The sequence below is a fragment of the Phalacrocorax aristotelis genome, chromosome 2 (assembly GCF_949628215.1).
Source record: "Phalacrocorax aristotelis chromosome 2, bGulAri2.1, whole genome shotgun sequence".
NCBI lineage: Eukaryota > Metazoa > Chordata > Aves > Suliformes > Phalacrocoracidae > Phalacrocorax > Phalacrocorax aristotelis.
The window spans coordinates 157,178,165-157,206,049 of NC_134277.1; the positions used below are offsets into that span (position 1 = coordinate 157,178,165).

At 47.8% G+C, this 27,885-nt stretch overlaps 1 long non-coding RNA gene across 2 annotated transcripts in view; it reads left to right on the forward strand.

Annotated features, from left to right (window-relative positions):
• Positions 1–27,885, forward strand: part of LOC142053747 (uncharacterized) — a 161,299-nt gene that overhangs the window by 90,044 nt on the left and 43,370 nt on the right. For both annotated transcript variants that reach the window (XR_012659310.1, XR_012659311.1), the window contains exon 4: positions 14,964–15,335. This is a non-coding gene — a long non-coding RNA (uncharacterized LOC142053747). The remainder of the gene's footprint in view (positions 1–14,963; positions 15,336–27,885) is intronic.

A 27,885-nucleotide genomic window follows, 5' to 3' on the forward strand; every position in this document is an offset into this window, starting at 1 on the left:
CGATAGGGACTCTGTACACTGAGGTCCACTCCACACCATGTGTCTCCTATTTCTCTGAAATGCCCTCTCCAGTCACCCTGGCACATTGTTGTTTAACCTGGACTTTGGACATGGAGGGTTTGGGACTGGACAGTGGTAGCAGAACAGAAATCCTCAGCCCTTTTTGGTGTTTTTTTTTGCTTGCAAAGGCCTGCAGGCATCAATCTTATTTAATGGATGGGGAAACTGAGGCACACCTGCCACCTCCTCTGCCAGCTCTTGTTCTCTCTACAAAGTCAGCACTCTTAAGCTTTAGAAAAAACTAATTCCTTTTGGGGGGGCTGGGAGGGGAGGAGAAGAAAAGAAACAAGTCATGTATTTTGGACTATCCTCTTAGCAAGGATGGTGGCCACTGCTTTCCACCCTGTGTGATGATGGGGCACGCCCCACCCTGGGAAATATGGCAGTGCCACGTAACTGCCCCGGCTCGCCTGCCCGTAACTCGTACCCTGCGGCAAGGCAGCGCAGTGGGATGGACGGACTTGTGCTAAACCAGTCCTGCCTTCTCCTCTCCCAGCAGGTTGTTGGGCAATGTTGGATGGGTTGCTCAACCTTTCCGAATTGCAGTTTCTCCACTGGGATGACAATGCTAACAGCATTTAAGTAGTCTTTTAAATGCTTTGAGATCTATGGAAGCAAATTAAAAGAGATGCAGGAGGGGGTGGGGGAAGGGAAAGGATGCAAGTGTCTGGAATTTTAATTGGGAAATTTTTTTCATCATATCACCTTTGTATTTCTCTGATCCCATTTCTGCTGTTGGTTTTCTAGAGCTAGATCAAGAGTGTGGTAACTGCAAGGCCCTGAACCTTGCTGTTGCTGCTGGGTGATGCTTGACATCATTACTGTGCTAACAGCAGCAACAGGGCTGATAAAAAACATGCATGTCTCCTGGAACACAACCTCTTTAGGGTGAGAAGAGGTCCTGGCACAGTGCTCTGCCCATATTTAGCTGTGGATAATGGAGTTTTTCCTACCGACATCCTAGGGTGATGCACGGTGGTACAAGGCGATCCTTTCACAGCCTCCTTGCCACGCCAGCCCTCCTCCGCAGGCTTTCTTGTCTGGCGGCAGGTGCTTGGCTGCCGTTCGGGGGCTTGGGCTGTGCCTGGTCAGGCAGGGCACAGCTATGACTCCGCACTTGCTCAGCGGTTGTTGCATCCCTCTCCTGGGATCTCCGGCTGAGCTCAGCCCCGCGTGTACGCACATGCAGGGGAGCGGGGCGAGCGCCGGCAGTCCTTCCTCCTCCTCCCCGGTGCCGGAGCTGGCTGGCGAGCCAGCATCAAAGCAAAATTTCCAACTGTGTCTCTTTTCTTGGAGGCTGCCTGGCTCCAGCATTGGCTCTCGGTGGCGTTGAAGCCTGCCTGAGAATGGGCGCGACTCCCGCATAGCTCCTCAGTCGACTCTCATTAGGAAGGGCGTGTGCTTCGGGGAGGGTGAGCTGTGCCTCTGGTTTTGTTTCGCTGTGTAGCAGCCGGGCTGCAAAGCCAGGACACAGAGCTGGGTTTCTTCCCCAGGGCTTGTTCTCACCGGTGCTCGCCCTGGCTGGCAGCCCTGGATGGCGCGGAGCAGTGATTAACGTTGGCATGGCGGCCATGCCCTGGATAGCCAAGCCCTTCCTGCGCACTACGGGCTGTTCTGCTGGACCTCTGGGTGGGTGCCCCATCGGAGCCGCTCTGTGGTTTGGGGTGGAGGTCTCACCCCTTGTCCCAAGTTTCCCCATGCATTTTGTGGTGGTGAAAGATATCTCCCGGGCAGAAGTCATGGCCCCCAGTTCTGGTGCTGCTGTCCTCCAGGGTTCTCCCAGAGCTTGTGGCCCTGGGGTAGCTCAAAAACCCAAACTGGGTACTTTGGTAGAAATAGAGGTATGGCGATGAGTGCCAGAGCCAAGGATTGAGTTGTTCTGCCCACTCCAAACCAAGTGGAGAGAGCCAGGCTTCAGAAGCCACCCGGGAATGGTTCCTAGCTTGACAGTGCCCAGCATTACTGGGGTTACTGGGTGAAAAGCCATGGTCCTGTCCTCACATCTTCCCACTGACTTGTGTCATTGTCACTCACACTTCAGGTCCATCAAAGTGCAGCAATCGGAGTGGCTCGGGTGCTTTTAAGAGGTAGGGTGTGTGCATTGCTCACTTGTCTCCTTCGAGGAGGAGGAGAAACAGGTTGCCCAGATTGGTGGTAGATGCCCCATCCCTGGAAACATTCAAGGTCAGGTTGGACGGGTCTCTGAACAACCTGCTCTAGTTGAAGATATCCCTGCTCACTGCAGGGGGGTTGGACTAGATGACCTCTAAAGGTCCCTTCCAGCCCAAACCATTCTATGATTCTGTGAGGGCAACCCCCAGCCTGGCTAACCCAGAGGGGCAAGTGGGGTGCAGGGCATCCCCCGGCCTCGGCACGGAGTGGCAGGAGCTGTGGGCGTGGAGGACAGAGGCTGACCCAGCATGGGTGGTGTGGGCAGCAAAGGGATGGTTGTGTGCATGGAGGGGAGGTCTGAGCACTCACGCTGCTCAGTTATGAATTACTCTGAAAATGGGTGGCTCAGGGCCTTTTTAAAGGCCATTGCTAATTAATGCAGACCCTGCCTGTGCCTGCTCTTTGATAGTGGGTTGCATCAGTCTCAAAGCTGGCTGCAGAGGCAAAGCACAAGGGGTTTTTTGCATTTTCCAACAGGACATGCCTTTCTGGGCACCAAAGGGCATCTTTGCGTTTTTTGAGACATAGCATGAATTCTTTTAGCAAGTAATAAAATAAATACGCGTGTCTGCCCCACATGAATATATACAAGGCTGTACAAGATAACTGCACTTGAAGGGATCCGCATCTTGTTACTCCTCTACTGCTTGTTGGTCAGGGAAACTGGTGAAGCTGTTGTGTCCTTTGATGGTGTTTTAGCTCGTGCCTGCGTTGTCCCCAGTTTGTACCAAGCTTCAACCATGGGTTTTACTCTTTAGCACCTAGTCAGAAATAGCTTGCCTTGGGTTTGCAGCTGATATTTCTAGCTGGTTCCTCCAGTGCTGCGGGATTGTATGGTAAGCCAGTCAGCTGAGAAATGGGATCACTTAGCCAAATTCGGTCCGGTTTTTGGAGAGTATACATAAATATGGCTAGTCACTACAAATAAAAGCCTGTGGCCATGTTAAAAGCCTGTGGCAATGTTTGGTGGCTCATCCCTTCAGCAGTCGAGCAGCATTACTGTGAAACCCAGGCATCCTTCTGCACTGATGTACCCAAAACCATTTCAGGCTGCCGACAGCAAAGGGTGTCGCTGAACCCCCTCACAACAGGGAGCCCATCTGGCCAACACGACTATATTTTTTCTCTCCCTCAGGTTGTTATTCTATGGATTCAGTTCCCCAATCCAGTTTGTGGTCTTGCATGGCAAACCGGCGTGTGCTGGCACGGCTGAGAGGGAGGAACAAATGGAAACAATATCATGGGTTGGTTGTGTTGCCAAAAAGCTTGTGGGGGAGAGTCATAGGCGTAATCACATCGAAACCTTGGGAGTTGCAGCTGAACCAGGAACCTCCTTGGGCTTTCTGCCTCTCCGCTCTGCCCTGCTCCTTGGGGCGGTTGCTAAATGATGATAAATGGGAAAGTCTCCACACCCAAGTACCTGCACACACAGTTTGTTCCTTTACACTCTTGCTTTTAGAGTTAACAGCACAAAGCTGGAGGTTGGGAGAGTTTTTGGTATTTCTTTTCACATCCTCATCTTTTTCCGTATTTGCATCCCACCCTGAAACTCTCTACCACCATCAGTCCAGAGCAAGACCACCCCTGGTAGGTGTGAGGTTGGGAGGAGCTGCTCCGAGTGCCGGGCTCGATGCTGGATGCCCACACTGGCCTTTTTTGTCCTTCTTGCCCCGTATGAGCCAAGATCCCCCTCCCAGCAGCCATGTTTCTGTACAGCTTGTGTGGAGCTGGGTTTTTAACATCTTGCTGGCTGTTTTCTCAGCAGTGGGTTGCTTGCCAGCATGCTTGCTGCAGCGTGGAGATGGAGTCACTGATGTCCCTGCTCATTGCAGGAGGGTTGGACTAGATGACCTCTAAAGGTCCCTTCCAAACCCAAATCATTCTATGAATCTATGGTTTCAAATACTGTGGTCCAGCAGGTGATTGTTTCTAACCAGCCCGAGGGAGCCCCTTTTGGAAAAGGAGAGAGGAGGCACGTCCTTCTCCTCTGCAGCCTGCTTCCAGCACGTGGCATTTCTGAGATGCACCATTTCCCCTGGTGCAGTGTGTGGTAACACCAAACCTTCTCTTTTCTTTGATCCAGGGCTTTTAACAGAGCAGCGTGATGCTCCTGTGCTAGCCAACTGGCTTTGATTTTGCTGTGCAATGTGGTGCGCATGTGTCCAGGTTGACAGGGGTTATAATCACCCATTTCCCTGAGAAGTTTCCCTTGCAGAAGTTGAGAGTAAATGAAACCAAAGCTCACTATTGAAGGTTTGGGGTTTTTTGTTATTTTATTTTTTCCTAATGGCTCGTGTTTTTAGCACTTATTACTGGATGCAAGGGGATGCTGCATTAGTGCATACTTGCTGTGTCCCTCGCTGGCTCACAGATCTTATCCCTGGTGCGAGAGAGGATGCTAACACCAGTTAGGTCCCAAAAAGGTGTTTTCCTATAAATCCTGGAGACAAATCGCACTAATGGGAGGTGGCTCGCTGCAAACTTGTGACCAGAGGAAGACGGATGGTTTTGAGCAGGGGTGTTGTGACCCGAAACTTAAGCCTGTGGCTGGGTCACTGCCCTTCTTTCAAGTTGTTTTCACTGGGCTGGAAGCTTTCTTTTTACGCATGGAGTTGCATCCAGGAAGGATATGAAAGGTCGCTTTACCCTTTGCCGTGCAGTGAAAGCAAAAAGGAATGATAATGCAATAAATCCAGAGCAAGCCAACCATCCCCAAAAAAGACACTGAAAGGCTGAAAAAACCCACAAAGGAGGATGCTGGGTTTGTATTGCCTGTTCAGCAAAAGACTGCATCTGGATTGGGGTTGCACCAGAGGTTTATACAGAAATTCAGTGCTGTTTGGGATGTAACACAGGTAACAGCACTTTTTTCCTCTCCTCTCTCATCCCTTCATCTTTGCTCTAATGCATTTGACCGAATTACAGTGCAAATCCATGGCTGTATAAATACCAAGTAGGGGAAAAAAAAACCAGCAGAAACCACAGGCATTGTTTAGGCAGTTCTTTGATGTAGTTCAGCCATGAATATAAACTCTGTGAGCCTTGTGGGATGGTTTTGGGCTAAAAGGGGCTTGAGACTAGTTGGTTGGGTTCCTTATAAAAATACTTCACAGAAGTTTCCCTTCTCATCCTTTTCTCATAACGCATGTGCCTTGCAGAAAAGGCACTGGTACCCTCAGCTCCCAGGATTAAGCTCTTTTTACTGCATGAATACTGCTTGGGATCCACAATGTGTACATACACTGAAGACCTCAAATGAGATAAGGCCAAGTTCAGGCTCTGCCAGACCCATCTATGTCAGCATCTCAGCTTTTGCCAGGCTTGTCGGGAATGGCGTGTTGCTCAGGGCAGATCCTGCAGCTGGTGTTGGAGTCAGGAATGGGACCACGCTGGCAGCGCTGGGTCTGTGGCAAGGAAGGAAAGGACGGGGTGATTTGGCAACTGGGCTGTTTATTTGTTTGGGAGTGCGTGGGGAGGACTAGCCCGTGATGCTTGGGATAAATTTGGCCTGATGCTTAAGTACGAGATCCCAGGAAATTGCCATCAGAGTAATTAGCGTGTGCTGACTTATTTGTACAGTGATAACAGCAGGAAAGTATTGAAGCAGGAAAAGCAAACACATTATTCATCTGAACCTTCAATCCGCAGCCTTTACCTGACAGTTCACTATTTGCGATATGCAGGTCTATTTTTAGGCTTCCAAGTCGGGGGGTGGTGGTGTCTTTTTTCTTTGTTTGTTTTGTGTTTTGGTTTTTATTTTGCTGTCATAAATTGGAAATGAGTCTGTGCTTTGAGATAAACCAAAACATTTTTAAAATAAACTTTTTGAATACCAGAGAGTGTTTTCTGTGGAATTGCTGAAGCTCTCGAAACTTGTGCTCCTGCACATGGGATGAAGATGCTGCAGGCAGCAGCTGGGCTTGGCAGGAGGAGCTCACTGTGCAGATGTGGCTCTGGATACTGGAATGAGATCCCTGTTTCTATCAGAAGTATTCGGTGTGACCACAAGCATCTTCTTTAGCCCAGGTTTCCCTGCTCAGTGGCGAGCGCTGCTTACCCAGACAGGTTAGAATTGCCCTTTGAGATGTGAGCACTAAGGAGAAGGTTTATAACTTGGGCAATAATTATTATTAATGAGATGCTGTAGGAGAATGGCATGGGGTCACAGGATTTTGTGGTCATGAGGCATCCGGGGAGGATGTTTGGGGAAGGGCATCCTTACATGTGAGTATCCTTATATGTGTGCATATATGGAAGAGCTGGTAGAGAGCAGGAGACGTTTGGGAAACAGGAAGAAAAGTGGGTGTGGAGAAATGTGTGTATTCGTCTTGGAATGGAAACAATGGGGATGAAAGTGTTTGCTCTGCCTTGGCTTTCCATTCCCCCCTTTTCCTTCTTACTGCGGTGTCACCCCCAGCCACCTGCAGCAATGATTCCCTGCCAGGCACTTGGGCTAAATCCTTTGAAAGCTCCTCTTCTCCTTTGGCAATTAGAAAAAAATAAAAAAGGGTGGGGACAGAAGACAGGCTGTCTGCAGAGGAAGAGAGCTGAGGGGCCCCAGAGTTTCTCCTGGAGATGGATTTTGTGAGCAGCTGAGGAAATCACCAGGCAAAGCACCTCCCACAGCCAGCAGCTATATCACAGGCACCCCTAGCTGCAAATGCAATGCAAATAAATCAGAGTTAAAGTGCCTTTTTTAAATACCAAAGGCTTTTAAGTATTCGAGCCAGTCATCAAAAAGGTGACTTACGATCTCCATATCTTGAGATCTTAGCATGGAGCCTGCATGCCTCCCTGGAAGGAAGGTGGGGCTTAGGCAAACACTAGCAATACAGCTGAAATCAAAGGTAAATGAATGAAACTTGTGACCTCCCTTACGCAAGGTTCAGCCTGCGTGACCCAATGGCCCTTAAAGTCTTAGGAAATGATTCCCATGCTTTGCAGCCCCAAAAGTTCATCCCCATCCCTAGTTCCCCCCATATTTTCCAGCTACCACTTGCAAGCCCGGGGCTGGAGGAGGCTGGGTTTTGACTGCAGCCTCCAGGTTTCTTAGGGAACGATAGCAACTCCTTGGTTTTTGTGCCACAGCTTAGTTCACCCTCTTAATCCTGTTGCTGTCACAGTGGGGCTCTGAAGGAAGAAGAGACAGTGGTGAGGAAAAGTATTGCAAATGCACAGCCACGAACCAACATGATTGTGATGAAAACTTCATACAAACCAGCCAGGAGCTGGAATTTGCTTTCTGTTTGCAGGAAGGGCTGGAGCACGGCATTTGCATCCTTAGGGCTTTTCAGCTCTCTAATAGAGGATGCAGTGAGGGACCACATCCTGGGACATGCTTTTGAGGCTTAGAGGAACCCGGCAGATGTGAAAATCCTGGAGTTGCGAAGCACAAAAGTAACGTGGAAGCCTAAATATGATTAATATCAATAGGGTTTTTAGAACCTCAGAGTTGGGATCTTTGTTCCTTTAGCTCAAGTGCCTTTAGTCCATGAGCATGGACTTCCTTATGCTCATTCAGCCTGTGTGTACAGAGAAATTAAGGTGTGACAATAATAGAAGCAAAGCAAAATCATCAGCAAGGTATAAAAAGACAACAGATTTAAAAAGTGTGTGTGTGTATGCATAATATGCATATATGCATATGTACATAAAGCTAGATATTTAAGATTACTTTTACATACCTGTGACTCTTAAATATTTTTTTGTGATTTATAAACACTTCCCAATCTATAAAATCTAGAAAGTCTCTCCCCTGTTTAGAAGGAAAGAATATTTTCATATGACTTCAGAAGCAACAGCTTTTGAGAAGTGCACCAAATCCTGAGAGATTGGGTGTCTTGAGAGACAGTGAAGGTCTGGATGCAGTTGCATGGTGTTATTTGGTGAGGTTAATGTTGAAAGAAAGAAAGAAAGAAAGAAAAGAAAGAAAAGAAAGAAAGAAAGAAAGGAAGGAAGGAAGGAAGGAAGGAAGGAAGGAAGGAAGGAAGGAAGGAAGGAAGGAAGGAAGGAAGGAAGGAAGGAAGGAAGGAAGGAAGGAAGGAAGGAAGGAAGGAAGGAAGGAAGGAAGGAAGGAAGGAAGGAAGAAAGGAACCCAAGACAACATCGCCCTCTCTGCCAGCAGAGCTGGTGGAGCTCTATGTGCTATGCATCGTGCGAACAACTTTTTAAGTAGAGCTGTGTCCTCTCTTCAGGGGAGAGTAGTTTCTTTTCCTCCTCCAAAACGGGCGTGGGGGAACCAGGTCAACATAATCGTCTGCATCATTCAGATCCCAAACTGGCCTCCTGCCAGCCTTATCATAACATTGACGGGGATTGTGGTGGTTTGCCTTTTGATGATGATGATGATGATGATGATGATAATGACAACGTGTCATTACTGCTGCTGTTGGAGACAGTTTTGGCAGGCCTCCATTCCCAGTATAGGTTAATTAGCCGTCCCACTTCTACCTTTTCTTCCCCACCCTCTTCCTAAGCCATTAAGACCAAGTGTGGTCAGAAGTAAATCTCGTTATTAAAATATTTAGAGCCTTTCTAATGCCAGATGCCGGAAAACAGTTCTGTAATCCTGTGGGCTTCACAGCATTTGAGCAGAGTGACTTTGAAACACCTGTATTAAAGTAATGTAAAAACTAGCTTGGAGGAACATGGATCAGCAGAAATTAATGGGTTTTCTTTAACAGCTGCTTTTACAAATGCACCCAGCTCTGACTCATATCGCAGTCATCGCTGGCACTGCTCCTTCGAGTCACTGTGCTGACCCCTGATTTAGGGGCATCAGAGATGCCAGTTTGGGATCCTCAAATCTCCCCTTTCCATCTCTTGAATTTCAGGGAGCCACAGATTTACTGAGAAGATGTGGTTGTGCTAACCAGTGCTGGAGCGATGGGCAAGTCTGCCGTTTTGCCTGTGCTCTTCTATATGATCCTCCTGAACATCGTCTCTAGCCCAGAGGCATGATTTGATATTTATCGTTGTGGCCGCTGTGTGAGAGAGCAAACCATTAGCAGATGGGGCACTGAGGCACAAGCTAATTGAATCGCTACTGCCATAAGCCAGACCACAAGGAAAGAGAGAAAAAGGCTCCTGGTCCAGTGTGTCGTACATTAGGTTGCAGTGCCAGTCTGCGGGTGTCACAGCTCTGCGCTAAAACACAACCGTGTCTGGGAAAACGGATTAGCTATGTCCAAAGTGGAGAAGCCCGGCAGCTCTCAGGTAACTTGTCCAGAAAAACTACCAATAACTGGTGAAATCTCAAAAGCAGGAATTAAGGAATGGTGTCAAAACACAGCTGGTCTCCACTGGTTTTAACTGCTGCTTTAACAAGCTTAGAAAGTCACCCTGCTCTAGTAGATGACTGTCCTCTTGCCCACAGTGGCATGACACTTGCAGAGGTGTCCCTGGCTTGTTCCCGCTGCCTGGGATGGGAGGACCATGTTCCATGACAGGAATTTCTGGTGTAAGCATCTGGGGAAAGTGATTGCTTTCTAAATTTCCATTCCATTTCCACATCAACTGGTAAATCTGGCTGCCAAATGACTGGCAAGTTCTGCCAGAAGCTAACTGAAGGGACATCCCTCCAAACAATGGCTAGTGCTGGAGAGCCGCAATTGTCCCATCTCCTCAGCTCCTGGGGAGGGGAAGGAAATAGGTGTGCTGGAAAACCACTGGAGAAGAAATCCTTCTGACTATGAAAGAGAATCTAAGTCTTCCTCTCTTGGAGTTAAAAAAAAAATCAGGAAAGTTTTGTGTGCCTTTCATTGAGTCACAGACCAGCCCAGGTTGGAAGGGACCTTGAAAGATCATTTGGTCCAACCTTTCATGGGATATAGAGCCCAGATGAGATTATCTAGCACCTTGTCCAGTTGTATCCTGAAACACTTTGGTGATGGGGACTCCACCGCATCTCTGGGGAGGTTGTTCCAGTGAATGATTGTTCTCATTGTAAAAAACTTTTTTCTTATATCGTGCTTTGTTTCTGCCCTGTCGGTGTAATTTTTTGGCTTGCTTTTGTCTGGTTGTGATTTTTTCCCAGCTCCATATCTGGAAAAAAAAAATTTGTGTGAGTTTCATGGTTTAACAGCATCTTCGCATTGCTGCTTGTGGGGGGGGTCTGGCGCTTTTGCTGCTTTCTGGTAAAATCCATGTCCTTGTAGTGATGGGATGCAGAGAACCTGCAGATGGGGCAGGGATCTCTGGGGCTGGAGGGGCCCAACCACGGATAATTGGGCCTCTTGTTCTTTGTTCCTCATTGATTTCTAGGTTTTAAGGTCATGGTGCTTGTTTAGTCCAACATGGTGTATAACAGAGATTCCTTGAATTAGTTTCCACTCCGGGTTCAGCAATTGTGCATGGACCCAAATGTCCGTTTTGGGGAAGCAAGAGAGGCAAGGTGGAATCCCATCTTACTTTAAAAATGGCCAGTGCTGGATCGTTGGCCATGCCAGTTGGAGGACTTTTCCCTGTGTTAATTATCTGCAGTGTTGAAAAATGGTACCTTTGTTTCTGGTTTGTTTTCTGTTGAGCTTCAACTTTCAACCTTTGGCCTTGTTATGCCTTTGTCTGGTAGACTGAAGAGCACTCTTCCTGACAGGTACTTACAGGCTGCGAGGTACCTTTTAACTTTCTCTTTGATTGACTTCCTTGAGCTCCTTCGTACAAGCCTGGTTTTGTTCTTGCGGCTGTCCTCTGAACTCTCTCCAGTTTTTCCAGCATTATTCTTGAAGAGTGGGTACAAGTATTAAAGCTTGCACTCCCATTGACTGTGCCAACCCAAGGCCCAAAGATAACAGGGCCTCTCTGCTGGTACGTGACATCCCTCGTTTGTGTATCCAAGCATTGTGGGCCTGCCTTGGGATCTCACATTGGGCTAATTACACCTCTTAACTCAGCCAGTCCTGTAGGTCTCGTATGTTTGAAAAGTTTCCATGTAGCCGTTTCTTTAGTACGCCAAGCATCTCATTAGTCTTTTTGATGTATTTTTTTCTTGGTTTGTATTCTGAAAGGAGTTTTAGTCCAACCTTTCTCACTGTACCAGTCACATGTCAAAAATCTGTATATAGCTGAGAGCTGCTAGGAATGTATTTTACAGAGCTGGGGGAAGGAAAGTGGTTCGCAAGAGGGAAATAACACTGAGATGTATCTCCAGTGCATGGTGGGAGAGGACAGACTGCGTGCCACTGGGCTCCAGAGTCCTGCAACTTTTTTTGACCTCTTCAGCTCTTGACAGATCGCTTTCTCCCATGCAGATTAATGGTGAAGATGGTTAACCTGCAAGCCCTGTGCCAGCCAAACCTGTTGTTGCTGGCTATGGAGCGTACCACCAAGCTCCTTGCTTGGGAGTCACGGGTTGGCTGCCCTCACTGAGGTTTTGGGTCAGTGCTCGTGTATTTCTAGATGTTAGACACAGAGGGCTGACTGTATTTCCAATTTGGGCACCTTTTATTATCAGTTTTATGTTGTTTCTTGTGTCTAATGACTCAGAGGAAACAGAGGTGTTGATCTGATGGGGAACCTAGAAAGCCTTTTGGTAATAACATCCAGATGTTTCCTTAGCACATCTGCTTAAGCCCCTGTTGAAGTCAGTGCCTTCAGCAGCCCTGCTCATACATTTTACTGCCTGCTGCTGTGTGTGATGCTAATTTATTGGTAATGCAGAAATGGAGGAGGGGGAAATTTAGGCGGCAGCAGCAGAGGCAGGGACAACCAGCTGCCAAGGAGGTGTGGGAGAGGAAGGCAATCCGGACTGTAACACAAATTATTCTTGCTTTTACCATTCGGCTAGTGTATTTGGAGGTAGTCTTGCATGTAATTGTTGTGAGCACTGCATCCCAGGTTTGCCTGGTTACAGGTCACTGTGTACCTGTGCTGTTGTGGCTCAGCCATGTGGGCAAGACATTTGTCTGTCTGAACATTGACTTAAGCTGAGAACAGGGTAAGCTCCACTTGTGCAGCGACCGATGTGTGAAAAGATATTCCTGCCTGCCCCCTTATTCATAGGAAGCTGTTTCGCTCCCTGGTTGTATCTGTGTTTAGCACTTCAACACTGCCTTGCTAATCCCTCTGCCAGGATTGTCAGCATGCAGTGTTCCTCCCAGGGAGGGTCAGCTTTGGGACAGCTCGGCTGCCTTGTGCCAGGGCTTTGGGCAGCCAGGATGCTACTGGAAGCTGTGCTTTTAATGTCACTGTGTCAGCGTCATGCCCTACCCAGGGGAATATTGCTGGCAGCCTGAGGACAACACTCCGTAATTCCAGATGCCCTGAGCCATGCAGTCTCTTTATAGACTGCACATTGCAAACCCTTGATTTATGGTCACAGCCCTTCTGATATGTACCAGGCCCTAGTGTGCGCTGGAGCTCCTCATGCCACACTGCTCTTTCTCCCTCTTCCTCAATGACTCCTGCTGGTGGCTAATTTTCAACGTCCCAGAGAGCATGCCTTCAGAGCAGACTGGTGCTCATTGGAAAGCACTGATGTAGATACCTGGTTTTGAAAGGTACTCGGCAGCCACAGTGTCTTTGAATAAAAAAAAGAATCTCAATTATCACTCAAAATTAGGGCTAGTGTGTCACCTCTTTCCAGGGATGGTGAGGGGACGTCGGAGGTTGTGCAGGTTAAAGTGGGGGAAGAAGGTGGAAGCGTGTGGTTGGGTTGTGGAAAGCACTTCAGTGGGGAGGAGACGTTGATGTGGTAGGTGCGTGTGAGATGGATGACCCAAAGGCTTAGATCTCATCCCATTCATGTTTCTTCCTCTCTAATGCATGACACAGCATCATGACCTGGCCAAGGATGGGCCATCAGGTGCGTTTGGTTACACGGTAGGGAGCAGGCCTGGCCCAGTGATTCACAGGATGGAGATGGATGTGATGAATAGCGTTGTACAGCCCAAGAGGAGCCTGCAGAGACTTGGTATGTGTGTGTGGGGGGCCTTTAGAGAGCCAGGCCCCCAAAACAGCACAGCAGATCTTGGAGCAAGAGAGACAGTGTGGCATGTAAACGGTTGACATGTAAATACAGAAAGCAGCAAGAGGTGGTCAGAGACACATCTCTATGGAGTTGTGGTTGGTATTGCCACAGGGCTTAGGGCCCTGTTTCCAATTCCTGTCTTCCTAGCTGTCCTTCCAGTGCTCCCAGGGAGTGCCAAAGCCATTTGCTTCCACCACAGCAGTTATGACCTTGTTTCCTTTGGCTATGAGGTGATCTATCTCCCTTAGCTTCCCTGACCCTCACCTGCCAACTTCCCCAGGGAAAGTGTGTTTGAGCTTTGGTGGCTTTATGCCTCCTGTGCCACATTCTGCAGCCAAGGGAGGAATCCCTTCAGCAGTATGGACCAGCCCTCCTGCTTCTCCTGCCAGCCTGTCATTTCATGGTGGGTCTCCATAACTAATAACATTAAATCTGGGTAAGGACAAACATCCATTGATAGAAGGGATCTGTTCTTTTATGAGGCTAAATTACAAGTTATTCCCAGCTACTTCCTAAACCTGAACTAGTTTCTGTGTCTCCTGCCCTGGCAGTCCTCCTTCGTTGCTGGACTGGAGTTTGTTTGCAGTTCATTCCTGGTGAGATGGGGCTGCTGGTTCCTTCTGCATCTCTTGCCATCTAAATAAGCCTTGTAGCCCTCTCCACTGTGTTGATTCTCCATCTCTTTCAAACGTCCTCTGGAAGCAGATGAAGGCTTATTATTCCTTTCTCAGGACCATTACGTTGGACGGCTTGTGCCTGGCCAGTGTTCACAGGAAGGCCTCTTGGACATTCTGAAAATCTTTAGTTCCCAATAAAGTACCTAGATACTGTGTTTCTCATGCTGTCTGTACACAAAAAAACTATTTTGGACAAAACTTAGAATTTAATCTAGATTTGTTTTTTGGAGTCTTTTCTACTTCCTTATTGGACCAGTATTTTATACCCGGTGGTGCAATGTCTGCACTGGTATTAAACAACATACAATGTAGTAGTTTTGCTAGTCTATATGAATCTGTAGTTGAGCACTGAAATTGTTTTAGGATATAATTTGCATGTAAAACTAACTGTATTGCGTTGTATATTAAAATCAATTTAATTTGATTAAAGGAGCTCAACATTCCCTTTGTCGGCATTTGAGCTGACTAATATGGTACCATGCTGAAGTTGAATCGGCTTCAATAAGTCCTCCTTTTTGGGAAAAGTATAGCAAAATTTTGGAGAGGGTTGGCTGCTGACAGTATCTGTAAACTTTCCTACCGTGTTTGTATGTTGGTTTGTATTTGAAATGACTCTGTGTTTCTAATGCAAGTTACAATGGAAAGTGTAAAAGTTTATGACGCCAAAGGGAAAATTTTCAACTGTTGAAACAAAGTGCTTCGAATCAGAATGAGTTTGAATTTAACAACCTTCAAAATTTCAAGGTTTTTATATTTTTTTTTGCACTCATGTAGAATGGGGAAAAAAATAATCAAGATCTTGAAACCCTCCAAGGATGATAGAATCAGGTTTTTTTTCAGCTTTCTTTGATATCCCTTATTCATCTCTGTTTGAGTAGTACCTTCTGGTGGCTGAATGTGCAGGCAAGAACAAGGTGTTCTTCCGTCAGTACTGCAAGGTCAGGGTATCCCTTGAAGGGTGAACCAGACATTATTCTCCTGTAGGGGTAAACATCTAATCTCTTTTAATACTAATAGAAATCGTGTAGAAAGCCTGAAATTTGTCAGTCTGTCCCGATCCAGATATTGAAATTGTATTCTCTTTATAGGTGCATCCGCTGTTTGGATGATGAAGCTTGATGAGCTGTGATTGGTCTTGGATTATCGTATTTCAGAAGACTTTCTGAACTCTCCAGGCTACCCTTCCCAGACTGTGGGGATGGGTGGGATTAAGTTCCTATCTCCAGTATCATACAAGCGGAAAGAAGGGAGTTGGCTGCTTCGCACAAGTAAACAAAATTGTTGCTGTGTTGCTGTTGGGAGCCTTCAAAATGAGAAAAGCCTGGAGTATAGCCCATGTTTTAGAGATGGATTTTGCCTGGGAGGAGGGGACACAAGGGAAGGCGTAGGAGGAAGGAGGAGAGGTGATACTACAAGCCAGCTTCCTGACCTCCAGAGTGGGACTGAAGCTTCATAACAAGGTAAAAAACACCCCAAACCCGCCAAACATTTTCCCTTCTTCCCACCTCACTGGAATATCTGTCAGACAAGAGGTGGGATGAGTCCACGCATTGATTTTTGATTGAATAGTTTCTCCTACTGCCCACAACCTCCCTCCTGTTCCTTTCCCTACTTCCTGTGTCCTACGTCACCTGTGCCTGCCTGCAGAGCCCATCGCAGAGGCCAGCAGACACCTGAGCAGGCTTCATATAAAAATGATCAGCAAATCTCTACAATCTGACTTGTCTGTGTACCTAAGACTTAATTTTTCAAGCATCTCTGCTTACACACACACATTAAATATATCTCTTCCAGAGGAAGCTTTGTGCCTTTACTTTATGCCAGAGGAACTTGCTGCTTTATTTTTGGAAGCGAGGATGACAAGTCCCTCACACTCATCTGCACTGTTTGTGGCTCAGGCTCCAGAGTACGGCAGTGATGTATTTTTCAAACCGATGAGATTCAAAGAGAGCTGAAATAAATGAGCTTATCGCATTGCCTCATCCAAAACCACAACAGGAGGAAAGCAGGAACTGGAAAAAATAGAGCAAAGTTACCTGGTTTCAATTTACCACCTTTGGAGAATTGAAAAACATTGATTGCAGAAAAGAAAGTTGAAGCTTGACTTATTTTTTAGCTTCCCTCCTGCTGCAAATGTTTTTCCTCATCAACCTGTGGGGCTCCTCACTTGTTGTGCCCTGGGTTCAGGAGCGCTGGAAGCATTCCTTGGAGGAGAAGGCTAGCCAGGATGGCAGAGGGTGTCTTGGGCTTTGTCTGTTCTAGAGATACAACTCAGTGGGCATGAGGGACATGTGTCTTTCCACTGCTGCACTTTGTGCAGTCCGGCTGGTTTGTATGAAGGATGTGTGGTAGTAAGGGTGGAAAGTATTCATCAGACTCTTCCTCAGAGGTTACTGTGCGTGATGTTGCCATGAAGGCCATGCCAGCGTGTGCATGTAGACCTGTATCATCATGTTAAGATTCCATAATAAATTCGGCAGTAATGAAATTCGGCTGGATTGAACTCCCTTGAGATTAAAATCCCCTCATTTTTTGCAGATCAGAAGTTTCCCCACTCCCCCTCACCCCCATGTCTCAGTACTGAGCTGGAAGGACCGTCTTTTAGTATTAGTGAGAAGTTTTTAATCTCTGTGACTCATTCAGTCGTTGGTGTAACTGCTGATATTTCCAGTGAGAATGCCAATGACTTGGGTAGATCTGGTGATGGGAAGATAATGCTGGCCAGGAAGCAACATTGATTTCACGTCAATGAAGAGTCTCTCTATGACCAAATGTGTAGCTACTACATTTCTACAGCAGGTTTGAATCAGAGAGAGGAAGGACACTTTCAAAGTCTGGGTCTGGTCCAGTTACTTGAAAGCACCAAATTGAAATATTTGCAGGTTAAGCATGAGTTCCTGTTTCAGAGTGGACATTGGGTTGTTAATCTTCAGTCTGAGTGAAATTCCCCCATTTAAAGGTGATGGGGGGAAGTATGTGATCCATACGTGCCAATGAAGCAGCCATGCCAATGAAGATGAGAGGGAGTAGAAGTGGCTGTACAGAGCAAGACCATCTAGTTTGGTATTTCCCTTGATGATAACCAAGGGAGAGAAGAGTATAAGGAAGAAAGCTCTTTATGGGTGAGAATTCCCCAGCAGATCCTCCCAGCAACCAGTGGCTGAACATGCTAAGTGCTTTTTGGGAGTGTCCTTGAGTTGTCCCCATGGATCAGACGCTCTTGCCGCAGCTCAGGTTAGGGAATTCATTACTCTCCAGGCAGCCCAAGCCATGCAATGTCATGTTTATATGGATTAGCTCAGGTCACCTAAATCAGAGGTGCTAAGTTGGACTTGGCAGGACAGCACTGCTGCACCAAGTGCACTGATGGTGCTGCAGGCCATGAATTTTAAACTGTGCTGTAAGACTAGGGCTTATCTCAGGAGACTGGAGTTCAGCCCTTGGTCCCGTGTAGTTCTGTCACTTAACCCCTCTGTTTCCTCCCCTGCATCTACTGGCACTTCATACAAAGCACCGGTCATACCTGTGGGTGTAAGTTTCTGTGTAACAAGTAGGATTTAACAAGAGGGACAGACCTTAGAAAATCCCATGCAGCCCCATCTTCATTAGTCGTGTTGTACTGTTGTCTCCTCCGTGGCTTGATGCTCGGAGACATACAACCCCCTGTGTGTTGCAGGAGCCTCTTTCAGGTCTCCACAGAAGAATGGAGTGTAATTTGGCACTTACGATTTCATTGCATCAGCTTTTCTGAGTCTGGGAGTGCTCTTAGCACAAGCAAATAAATTACCCGTCTCATTTTGCTGCGTGCTCTGCAGCCAGCCATATGTTTAAGCCTGATAGAGATTCTTATCTCTCAGGCTAAAATTACTCAATGGAGGATGACATTTCTTATCAAGGGCTTTGCTGAATCAGAGAGTGGCCCTGGCACCCAGCTCTGAGACACCGCTCCTCTTTGTCCAGCCTCCTGGCCCGGCAGTAAATGGATTTGTGTCTGTAGGTCAGAGGCGCTTGCGTCAAGGTTTTGTTGCAGATCCGAGGATTGTCAGTGTGCCTGGGAGGACGTAGGATTGAGGAGGGGAAGCGAGGCTGTTCATTTAACTAAAATGGAGGGGCCTACAGCTGTGCAAACACATCTCCGCTTGGAAGGTCCTTGTATGCATGGCTGATAACTTCAGGCTTCGCAGCCAGTAGGAGCCAGGAACCCTCTTCTCCCACTGCGCATGAAGACTTCTTCAAATTAGGTGGTGTGAGTAACCATCCCCTTCTGACAGCAGCCCTAGCTTTTCTCTGTACTTACACAGCTTGCAAAAAGCTTTGTCTCCCCATCCTCCTGCCTCTTTAATGAACAGGCTATTTTCTTTCCTCTCTTTCCCTTTCTTGTGTGCTTTGGAGTTTATCTGGTAGCTGCCAATGATTCAAGGTGTTCTCTGGGTGTTTAACAGATAGTAGAAAGCCGGGGAGAAACAACTCCTCTTCCTTATAGTTTCTTCCCACACAGCATCTTCCCTTTGCCTTCTCTTTGCCTCTTCAGTGCAGAACTGACAGCATGGGGCGTTTGGCTTCTGCAGCGCATCCAAGCAAAGGCCTTGATGGAGAGTGGAGGGACCTGTTGGTGGATTGTCCTTTTCTCTATCTGGGTTTTGTCCACAAAGGCAAGTTTGTCCCTAGGAGCCCTTCTGGGGCAGAAAGCAAGACCAGCCACCCACCCGACCACCCAGCTGTGGTCAAATTCATCGTAAGAGTTTCCTTGAAAAGGCAGCTCTGAATTGGCATCTCTATTTTCTCCTTGCAGGGGGGTGTCTTTGCCAGGTAAATACTGTCTTACAGTGTTGTCCTTTGGACAGGGCAGGGTCATCTTCTCAGCTCAGAATAAATCTGGTAAAATGCCCTCTTCCACTGAGAGAGACTGTCTGAATGTGCACCATGGGTTTCTTCTGCTGAATCGTCTCATGTGAGTTTCTCAGTTTTCCTGTGACCATAGCAAGTTACGCCTCTCACCCTTTCATTACAAGTATCTTCAAGCTTGCCTGTGGCAGCCACATAATGCACAGCAGGAGGTCAAGTCCCAGGTGTCCAGCAAAAGACATTCTTTAGGTTGGTGTAAGGTTGACAGCCATGCCAGGTATGGTGAGTATATTGCGGCTGAAGGTCCCACTGTGAGCACCCTTGCCATCTCAGCCCTGTCATGCTCTTGGGAGCATGGCGTGGGTCTTGGAGCAATGCTGCCTGGAGAGGACCACTTCGTTTTGAAGAGCCAAACCACTGGCACCACTTGCTGCAGTGCCCCATGAGATGCCCGGAGATAACAACCCTCTGTGGTGTGGCAGTAGGCCAAGACTGCACCGTGAGTGACTCCTCAGGGAGGCTGTTCTGCCAGTTGTAGCAGCCGTGCTCTTTGTTGACCTGCAAGAAATGCTGGGGCTGATGGGTGCAGCACCCCTAGGGAGCCCTGTCCCTCAGGCAGGGCAACAGGGGTCAGAGAGCAGGACAGTGCCACCCTCCTCATGGGTGGCACCATCCCTGGACACATGCAGCCTTGCTCTTTCTCCTGAAACCACGTCCACAGACTGATATTGAGGTTTTTTCTGTGTTCTGCCTCCTGCTTTCTGTCGCCGGCCCAGCACCTATCATAGCTCACAGCATGGGAGTCCCAGGCACCTCCGGGTGCCGTCACATGTGGGCTGGGTCCCCCTTCCTTGAGACTTTCTCTCTTCACCATTTTCCTCCCCGAAAAGCACTAAGTCACCCTAGCCTCACCACAGTGACCTCAGGCCAGCCATCAACCCCTGGCCCTGTGCCACCAGTTGAGCAACCGCTGCCCAAATGCTGGTGCCCTGAGGTCACACTGGGCTGGAGGTCTCTGGCACGGTGGATGACCAGCCAGCCCTTGGGCTTCACTCCTTGGCCAGGTCTGCACTAAATCGCACCACGGTCAGGTTTTACCCCGTTACCTAGGTCCTGCTGATGTATCTGTTTATCACCAGTTTGGCTTTGGGTGCAGGGCTATCCCATCCTGTGGAAATGGGTCGTTACCTCGGGGGGGGGATTGCGGATGGTCATGGGGAAGAGCAATGCTCGGGCCTGGTGGCCAGCTGGGGCAACCAGCCAGCACAGACAGGTTTCTCACAGCTGAGTCAGCCTGGCTTGTCCTGCCGGGTGCCTCTTCTTCATCCTATTGCAGGATCATGTTGGATTGTTAAAAGAGAGGAGGGGGGGTTTCCCTCTAACTGCCAACCATGTGCTCTGTCTGAGCATTGTCTCAGGCACTGAGTCTTGCTGTGGCTTCTGAATTGTTGTAGCTGACCATGGCTGAGTAGGCCTCACGCAGAGTACCCACAGTGTGCACCCCATATACCCATGGTGTGCACCTTATATACTCGCAGCGTGCACCCTGCATCCCCATAGCAAGCATCCTGCATCCCCATGGCGTGCACCCCCTATACCCATGGCGTGCAACCCACGCACCCATGGCATCCTGGCATGTACCCCGCATACCCACGGCACGCACCGGTGTACCCATAGCGTGTGCATCTCAAGCATGTCAAGATTACATGGCAGGTAGCAGTGCTTGAGGTGACGAGGAGAGCTCACATCTTTGCTTTCAGTTCCCAGACTGAGTTTGCAGAAAAACCCCAAACCTGTCATTTTATTTGTCAGCTGAGGTAATTTTTTCCTAGAAGCCACCGGGGCGCAGTCAATATGGAACCCACAGTGCTCCTGCTAGAAACCATTTTCTGGGTTAGGCTTGCACATTCACAGGGGGAAGGTTGAAGTGGTTACGGTGCATGGCCAGGATGTTGTCAGTGCCCAGTTTTGGTCCTGCTCTAGCACAGCCTCGGGTGATTTTGCAGCAGAGACCTTGTGGAGCAACCTGCTGGGCCTGTGGTTGACTGTGGCTGACTGTGGCTGGTAGCTGTCCTACGTGTATCTCTGGGAGTGCAGGCCTGTGGACTGGAAGGGCCGAACTACCAAATATTCCCAAATACTTGAATCCCCAAATCTGTTCTGCACAGATGGCTGCCAGCCAGGTGGGAGTCACTGAGTCTAGAAAAGCCTCCAAAACATCTGCTCCGTGCTCAGGGCTTCCCAGTACTAGCATAGGCTCGTGTACGTGAAGCAGGGCAAGCCGGCAGAAATGCACTACACCATGGGGAAGAAGCAGATGAGCTTGATCCCTCTCATTTTGAACAGGTCAGAAAACATCTGTTAGGAATCTTCATCAAAAATTAACTGGGAGCCTCTCCTCTATAGCTTTGGTGTCTTGAAAACACAGAACCCATTTTCAAAGGTGCTGCAGACAAATGCTGTGTCCTGCTCCCCATGCTTGCTTGAGCAAACTCTCAGTGCTGGCTTTTCCCCATCCAATTTCTGTCTTCACGTGCAAACTGTGCTTGATCATCTTCCCACCTGATTTGTTACAGTAACAAACAGCTCATTTAGGTAATTGCCATCTAGTTTTAATTAAGATTCTCCATGCCTTTTTATCTCAAAGAAAAAAAAAGGGATTTCATCTTGATTGCTTTGGAGTATGGGAGCATGCAACCGGGTGCCCTTGAGCTTGGCAGTGATTTAAGCACACGCGCAAGTGTTTCCTGATCTGAACCAAAATTGCAGTAAATCTTGATGACTTGCGGCATGAGTCTTTCATCTGCATGAAGCTCTGTGCAAGTGAAGGAAACATCGATAACTCTTGGAGCCAACAGAAAGAATGTGCAAATCCTGGCAAGGAGGTGAGTTACTGTGGAGTTCAAAGCATGACACGCTCCTTTATGTACCCTGTCTCAGTTGTCAGGAGGGAATTAGCTCCTAAAATGCGATGCTGGGGATGGCGACGGGGTTGTTTTGTGCTTTCTGAACTTTGCTGAGCATTCAGGAAGGTGGGTGCTGCACTGTCCCACGAACTCCAGCTGCCTGAGCATCGCGGGATGCAGGATGAAGCTGTGTTGGAGTCACTCGTTTCCTTTGGTGCTGCAGGAGTAGCTTTACAAAGTAGTTGGTCTGTAGCTCAGGAAATATTTTTCTGCTGACCACATCCCTAGCTAGCGATTGCCCTCCCACTCTGGGCGGTGAAGGCAGGAAGAGTGAAGTGCTAGCTGAAGGTCCTTGTTTTTCAAAATCAATCTGATTTTAATTTTTTTTATTAAATACTTGATCTCTGGGTTATTCTTTAAGGTATCTTTCCCTGGGGTTTGCAGAATCATTCCTTTTGAAAAATTTAAAGGAGGAAGTGTCCCAGTGATGCTGTGAGAATCCAGAGGACTGCATGGGATGCAGGCAGGTGGTAATGCTAGGAGGAAGGGATTAGAGGTCAGAACAAAGGCAATTTATGCAAAGTTATCATGAAGAATTTCAGCCTGGTGAGGGCATTGAGCAGCAAAACACCTTCCCAAGGAGAGACAGAGCATCACTGCTTCGCTCATGTGACGCAGGGAAGGATCCAGCTCGCTTCCCCAGGGGATGGGCTGGTGCATCTTTTCCGTCTCTAATGTCTCTGCTTCCTCTTATCTGATGTAAATAATTTAAAAGGATCGAAACATGATCATGGGGCTGTCTGTGCAGGAGGAAGGCTAAAGCCCAGGGCCTGGCAGCATGGAGGGGACCTGGTACCTAATGCACTGCCTGTTCTTTATGGGCAGTATGGCAGGTGAGCAAGTGCCTGAGCCTTATTAAAGTCACCCCACCTCGTCATTTTGTTCTTTCCATCCTTTTCTCCATGTCTCTTCCCCCCCGCCCATTTTCCTTTTCTTCTCCTTTTTTTCATCCTTTTCATCCTCCCTTTTTTTCCCCTTCTGTTTTTCACTTTTCTTCACCATTTGCCACTATATTCTGCATGTGAAAAATAGGCAGCTCTTTTTGCGAGGCAGGAAGAGTTTTTGGCTGTAATTGAGCTATGGGTATTGTGGCCAAGTAAGAACTAAACGAGGGGGGCTGTCACTTCTGTACTGGTCTGGCTTGAACTTGGGGATGAAAACTCACCTGTGGATGCAAAAGGGAAGTCTGCAGAAATCCACACTGGCAGCAGGATGAGAGATGGCTTGAGGTGGCAGTTAGGCAGGAAGCTTTATCTCTGTCTTTGAATTCAGAGTATATTAGTAGGCAGTGAATGTAAAACCCATCTGGAGGCAATGGGCATGGTCTAGTGTGAATACCTGTGGTGCAGCTGCATCAGAGTTTAACTGCCAGGTCCCAGGACAGTTGCACGGGTGCTTCAAGCATTCTGGAAAGCAGCACAAAGCAGAGCCAAACCTTGCTAGTTGTGCTTTTCCCTCGCTTGGCAGACTTGCTCCTCACCTGTAGCTCCAGAGATTGGGGGAAGACAATGCAGAGTCCTTTTGCCATTTGGAAGGTTGAGTTAGCAAGCGCAGGAGCCAGAGGTGTTCATCAGAAAGATAGATAAAATAAATAGAGCCCAAACTCCAGGGTTGGGCTCACCTCCAGGAAAGCTGCCTTTACCTACCCTGGTGTACTGATGGAACACCTCTCCTGTGAAGAAAGGCTGAGAGAGTTGGGGTTATTCAGCCTGGAAGAGAGAAGGCTGCGGGGAAACCTAATCGCAGTCTTTCAATATATAAAGGGGGCTTATAAGAAAGGCAGAGAGAGACTTTTTACCGAGGCCTGTAGTGGTAGGACAAGGGCAACAGTTTTAAAATGAAAGAGGGTAGATTTAGATTGGACATAAGGAAGAAAATTTTTACTATGAGGGTTGCAACACTGGACCAGGTTGCCAGAGGAGTTGTGGATGCCCCATCATTGTCAGTGTTCAAGGTAAGGTTGGATGGGGCTTTGAGCAACCTGATCTAGTGGGAGATGTCCCTGCTCATTGCAGGGGGCCTGGGCTAGATGATCTTTGAGGATCCCTTCTGACCCAAACCACTCTGTGTGTGGCTCTACAAATCCTGCAAGTTATGATCCCCTATTGCAATTGATCCATTTGCATTAACTGAGACAGAAGAAACACGGCAGTGTCAGTCCATTCAGCAGCAGAGATGTGCTCATACCAAGAAACTGCTGCAGCTGCTGCGACTTGGAGGTGCAGGTTCAGAAGAAAGGTGGAGGAGTGGATGAGCCCAGAGCCTGAGCATCCCTTTGCCTGCACAGGTGAGCTGGGTAAACACCACAAAAGATCATGGACAAATGTCTGTGAACCTACAGAAATATTCTCTCAAAATATCGCTCCTCTCTGGGTCTCCGGGAAACAGGTCAGCCCACCAAATGGGACAGGAGTTGAGCATAGATATATTGAGAAGTGGCGTGTGCTGGCTTATGTCTCCATGGGCATTCTCTTGGCATTTCTTGCTCTGATTGTTGAGAGCTCATTTAGATGGGCAATTGATCATCCCTGTGCCTGGGTGGCTAGTCTTGTCAGTCTTCCCAGTGTCACTCATGGAAGTTAATTGTAAATATACATATTTTTAAACTTGGCTTTCATTACATCAGACGCAGCGGCATGGTCTCCTCTTTGTGCCGTCTCAGATTTATCCTTCAAACAACACATGCAATCTTTCAGCACCATTTCAAACTATTGCAATAATATTATTGTAGACTCAAGTATTACAGTTATTTATAAGAGCAGGATGCTTACAGTTTCCTGGGATTCTACGGTATTTTTGAGTTTTGGCTTCTCTTTGAGACTCGGGTAAACCACTCTTTATTTTCAGCAAAGCATCTGTTTTAGCTTCACGATTACTTTGTCTTTTAGACTGAAAGGGGCCTCAGAGCATTTTAACCTCCTGCTTCCCCTGCCTTGTAATCTCCCCAGGGTTTGCCAGGCTCCTTCCCAACATGAATGGGGGGCCGGAGGGGGAGGAGGGGAAAGGGGGGGGATTCGCTTCCGATGAAGTCAGCCCAACTCTGTGCTGCAGCAGGCGAACTGGGAAGGACCCGCCGCATCCGCCGCTCGCGATGCTGCCAGCGCCGGATTAGGCAGCGCAGAGCTGGGCTGGGAAGCTGGTGGTGACTGCTCTCCCCTGCCGACAACCTTCCCATGGGAAGCTTTGCCCAACAGGAAGATGCATGAAATTGTTAAATATTTCCCAACGTCTTGCTAAAGTTTCCCTTTTCTTAATTTAATTTCACTTTGCTTATGAGTTAGGTGATTATTTTAAAAAAAGGAAAAAAAAACCTTTTTTTTGACAGTTTATGTATTTGTGTCACTTTGAAGTGTCTTGTTCTACCTTTAAGTACATAAAAATCCTTTTGTCCATCAGAGCTGCACTGGATATTGGCTTTGGAGAGCACCTCCATCTCAGTGAATTGCTTTATTCCAACATAAAGGGATATTTTAGAAAAATTTAGGTCATAGATTTGAAAACGTTCCATCTGCTTGAAAACGAAGAAAGAAGCGTGCACCAGGCATGTCACTTCTTTCCTCCCAGGGTTGTAACTTGGTGCTGCTTTCTTTTCGTGTTCCCGTTGGTGGTTTGCAGAGTATCGCCCCTGAGTCCCCGTCAACAGCAAAGGCCTGCTGTGCTGCACAGTCCCCATGCATCTGCCAAGGTCCTGGGGTGCAGCTGTCCTACAGCTGAATTACTGTGAAGAATTCTGAAGTACAGAAGAGAGGGGTCATCCCCCTTTCTGCTGCAGAGCCCTGTGGGAGATCAAACTTCTCACCCAAACTCGGAGTTGACCGCATGGTAAAGCTGGGGCTTGAAGCACTGCCGACCAAGGATGGCCCAGCACCTCAGCCTTGAGCTGGGTCTTCTCCTGGCACCGCTTCTGCTGGGACCAGGCAGCTTAAGCTCCTGGTCCCACCCTTGACTCTTGAAGCAATTTGGTTCCTCCAAGTGCCTGGTCCTGAGAGTGGTAAAGGACTTTATGCCCACTAGGAAACACGTCAGGTGGCAGAAGCCTTAAGTAACTTGGTACCATGAGAGGGGGAGGAAGGGAAACATGGAGGAGAAAAGAGACTGTTCCTCCTTCCTGTGTCTCTTCCTTCCCCACTACATCCCTCCTACCTTCCTATTCCTGCCCAGCGCTCTGCCTCCAGGACGCAGCCTCTGCTCCAGTGGGTCCCACCACCCCTCCTGGTTAGGAAGCCAGTTGTGCAGCTGATGGATGTGACTTTTTGAAGCCCTGCTAGGTGTTTTTGTTTGCTCATCTTAAAGATGAAGTGTGGGAACAGTTGCAGCCTGAGATGATGGTAACTGACAGTTACATCTAGCAAATATTTCAGTTTTTGTTATCTTTCTGCAGCTATTTTCACAATACTCATATGAAAGGTCGGCTTATCTCACTCCTGCCATGGTAAAAATGGCTAAAGAAAATATCCTTGTTTGTTTGTTTTGAAACTGGTATGGTTTGTGGCTTTTATGTTTTTTTGCTGTTTTTTTTTCTTATCTTGAACTCTTGAGCAGAAGCTAACAAAACACTTAAGGGCAGAATCTTATCTCTCCTACATCAGTGCAAAGGTAGGATAACTACTGTCATTTACCGTGGGATTGCATCATCTCATTTTCAGACACAGGCTCTCTTTTAAATAAAGAAATGAAGCCCTCTGCAAATGCTGGAGCACATAATTTTCCACTCCCTTTTCTCACTCATTAGGGTATGTTGCATTATAGTTATTAGGAGACAGGTCTCTTACAGTACAGCCGTTGCGTCGTCATTAAAGACAATTTTAAAAATTCTTCTGCGCAAACAGCTGCATCAGAGGGATAGATGTAGAGGGGTTATTCGGCATCCTGGGACAATGTCAGGATTGCATCCATGCAACTGCAGCTTGCACAGGTGGGCCAGAGGTTGATCACATCTGGCTGCCCTGCACGTAGCCATCAGCAGTGTGGTTTCAAACCTAGCCTGGAAGCTGGGGAGATGGCAGCCTGAGCGGTACAAGGGTGCCTTCGTACCCCTGCAGGGCTGGTCAGGGTTTGAGCATCGGAGCTTCTCTGGAACATCAGGAATTTGGAAGAGAAGCTGTGGGTCCTCATGTCCTTTCCTTCTTCTGGTGGCTGGTATGGTTTCCTGCTGCCTGGCCATTGTTCACATGTCCTCCAGCACGGTGGTGGCATTTGTCCAGCCTAGAAGAGTAGTCAGGGGCTTGTATGCTTTTGTAGTTTGACTGAGAGGTTGCAAACTGGGGGAAGGAGGGGCTTGATTTCTGCTGTCTGCTCTCAGGCACTGGGCTGAGACCGTGCTTGTCTGGTGGGGAGGCAGAAGGTTTTATGTCTTTACAAGTCTTTGTGTCTCTGGTCATTAGCTAGATGCAAATCATAAGATTTTTAAAATGGCTAAATGTTGCATGGAGTAAATGAGTCAGACATTTCCCCCTTCACCCTGGTCTTCCTGCCTGCAGATCGGTGCTGGGTGCGAGCCAGTGCACCAAGGGCTTCGCTTGCTGCTCTGCTCCAGCAGCTCTGGGTCAACTGCAAAACGGCTCCAAAGCCTGCGTTTCTTTGATCACCGATTAGTGAACTCAGCTATTTAAGGTAAATGTTACAGCTTTCTGGGAACTGTCACCTGAGTTGCCACATAAACGGCATGAAATTATTGTCAGGGAGCCAGTCCAGCTGACAGAGGAATGCTTTACACTTGCATGGAGATAAAGGGGAGGACCTCTTGGTGCTCTCGGATGTTGAGGAATTCATCCTCGCAGCCTTTCTGAGAAGTGATTTTTCTGCCTGCTTTGTAAACCGTGAAAACAAAACACACAGATGAAGAGATTTACCCGAGATCGTATAGGATGTTGCCACGTTCAAGATGAGAATCTTCATCTTCCGTGTCCCAGTTTTGTGCTCCATCTATTAATACACCGATGCTATTTTTAGCCCTCTTAAGTAGCCACGTTGTCTGTAATTAGCTTAACTAATAACTGCTCTTCCATACACTGCAGGTCCCACCAGCAGAGCAGCACGCTCTTCCCAGCAAAGCTAAATACAAGGGCGGCTAATAAAAGGCATCCGTATTTGGAGTTGGTTGTTGCTGAGCAGACACGTGCCCTTGTAGTTCTTGTGTTCAGGAAGCTGCCTAAATACAGCTCCTGTACCTTGGTTAAGGATGAGCTGTTACTACTCA